We start from the raw sequence: 2691 nt of genomic DNA on the forward strand, positions 1-2691 counted from the left end.
AACAAAGGTTCATCTAGTCAAGGCTATGGTTTTTCCTGTGGTCATGTATGGATGTGAGAGTTGGACTGTGAAAGAAAGCTGAGCACCGAAGAATTGATGCTTTTGAACTGTGGTGTTGGAGAAGACTCTTGAGAGTCCCTTGGACTGCAAGAAGATCCAACCAGTCCATTCTGAAGAGATCAGCCCTGGGTGTTCTTTGGAAGGAATGATGTTAAAGCTGAAACTCTAGTACTTTGGCCACCTCATGCAAAGAGTTGACTCATTGGAAAAGACTCTGATGCTGGGAGGGATTGAGGGCAGGAGGAAAAGGGTGTGACAGAGGATGAGATGGCTGGATGGCATCACTGACTTGATGGACGTAAGTTTGAGTAAACTCTGGGAGTTGGTGATGGATAGGGAGGCCTGGAGTGCTGCGATTAATGGGGTCACAAAGAATCGGACACGACTGAGTGACTGAACTGAACTGAACTGAATATTTTTAGGTTGCAGCCCATAATTTCATTTATATGCTCTATGCTTATGAAGTACTTTATGATTTTTCCAACTGAGTTCACTTAAATAAGCATTTTGATTGTCCTATCAGCGCTTACAAGTGTTCAGAAATGATATGGTTATACCCACTTCATACATGAGTTGACTGTGTCTTGGACATGGTAAATGAGTCACCATGAGTGCACATTCAGTCTCTCAATCGTGTCTGACTCTTTAACCTGCCAGACTCCTCTGTCCATGGAATTTTCCAGGCAAGAGTACTGGAGTGAATTGCCATTTCCTCCTCCAGAGGACCTTTCTGCTCTTGAGATCAAACCCTTGTCTCCTGCAGGGACAGGTGGATTCTTTACCAGTGAGCCATCAGGGACGCTACCACCCATTACTCTGAGTCAATGCTCTTTCTTCCATTCACTCCGATTTTATTCTTTTCACAGGCTGACTATTCAGGGAGCCCCTTGCTTTAGGATGCTGAAATTTCCTCTTATCTTCACTATAAGTAGGGAATGAAATTCTCCAGTCTCATTTAGGGAAGAAAGAGGAAATAAGAAGGTGGATAGATATCCAGCTTGTTTTCCAGAATCCAGGAGATCAAACTGTTAATCCCATTTCAATAATTTATATTATTTCTATTGTATAGAAATATACAATATTTTTGTGCTGGATGTAATTAGGAATGGTACCGTGATGGAGGGGACTTAATGGGTTCCTACTGTGTTTCAGGAAGAACACTAGCTTTATACTTTCTTTGCAGTTTCTCCATCAATTTAATCTTCCAGACAGTTTATAAATAAGATATTGCTTGTTCCCAATTTCCTTAGGAGGAAATAGCCTTCAGAGATGTTGAACCATTGATCCCAGTTTGCATATCAGTAAGTGGCAAGCAGATGGTGACTCAAACCTCATTTACTCTAAATTCATTCTTCCCAGGACACAAGGTTGGAACAACCCTGCTGCCAGTTGCCTCCTCCCCATGCCCATTATTGCCATCCCACTGGAAAGCCCTGCTCTCTACCACACAGGAAAAGATAACCAAAAAATTTAAAGCATTCCCTTTACTAGAGGAGATTGGAAAGAGAAGCATTCTTATTATCTTAAATCTCTCAGCTCTTTGGAAAAGGATTATCAAAAATATTGTCCTTAATCTATTATTTGGATTTTCTTTATGAGATTCTAAGTAGGGATAAGGAGAATGTTTATGTTTCCTTTCATGTAGACTTACAGTTTTTACCTTATGTGCCACCAGCCATACCTGTCCAGCATCCAAGTCAGCCTCAGAAATGTTTGGACAAGAGATCTCTAAGGAAACAGCAATCGAGGAAAATGGCTGCATCCAGTGGTGACAGGTTAGGTCCCTATGCTGACTCTGCCTCTGAAAAGAGCTCAAAATATTAGCTAAAACATGAGAGTAGAAAGGGAGAAATAAGACAGCAGATAAAAGAGGAGGAGGGAAGGTGAAATGAAAAAGCAACTAGCAAATATTTTGAGGCAAATAAGCTTTAAAACTATTAAATAATTAAATCTTCCTAATTAAATGTTTCTTCTCCCCCCGAAACAACACAAAGGAAATAAACATCTCCCTCTAATAACAAGCAACGTGAGCTTGGCTGTCCATATTCCACCAAGTCTGTGTTATTGATCCTTATATAAGCTTCAAAAATAAAAAGATTTGTGAAATGAGTTCTAGTATTCCTCCGTTAAAAGTACTGATTTATTTAGCTTGTTTGTGTGGAAAAATTCAAAGATAATACATGATATTATTATATCCAGCCTCACGTCATATATCATCCTGAATCTGTCACTCAGCTTCAGTGACAAGTCGTGGCCAATTTTGCTCCATTTGAATCCCCTGCTCTCTCTTCCCCAGATATTCTGAAGCAATTTCAGATGCCACAGCAACTGCAACCAATCCCTTCCTCTAAAGATAAGAAGTTTTGCATACTATAACCTCAACAGTCTTACTGTATCTAAAATCTTATAATGATTCCAAACATCATCAATTATCTAGTTGGTAATCACCCCTGTAGTCTCAAAAGTTTTTTAAGCATTTCCTGTTTACACATGAGGGCCATAGGCTGATTTTTCAATCATTGGTTATGGTATAAACAACATTCCTTTCGTTTCCAGGGCTTTTGATAACATGTCCACTGAGACACTTCCATCTTTCCAAGATCTTTACTCCTTAATCAGCTTCCTTCATGG

Source organism: Bison bison, unplaced genomic scaffold, assembly GCF_000754665.1.
Source record: "Bison bison bison isolate TAMUID 2011002044 unplaced genomic scaffold, Bison_UMD1.0 scf7180017864063, whole genome shotgun sequence".
NCBI classification, from domain to species: Eukaryota; Metazoa; Chordata; class Mammalia; order Artiodactyla; family Bovidae; genus Bison; species Bison bison.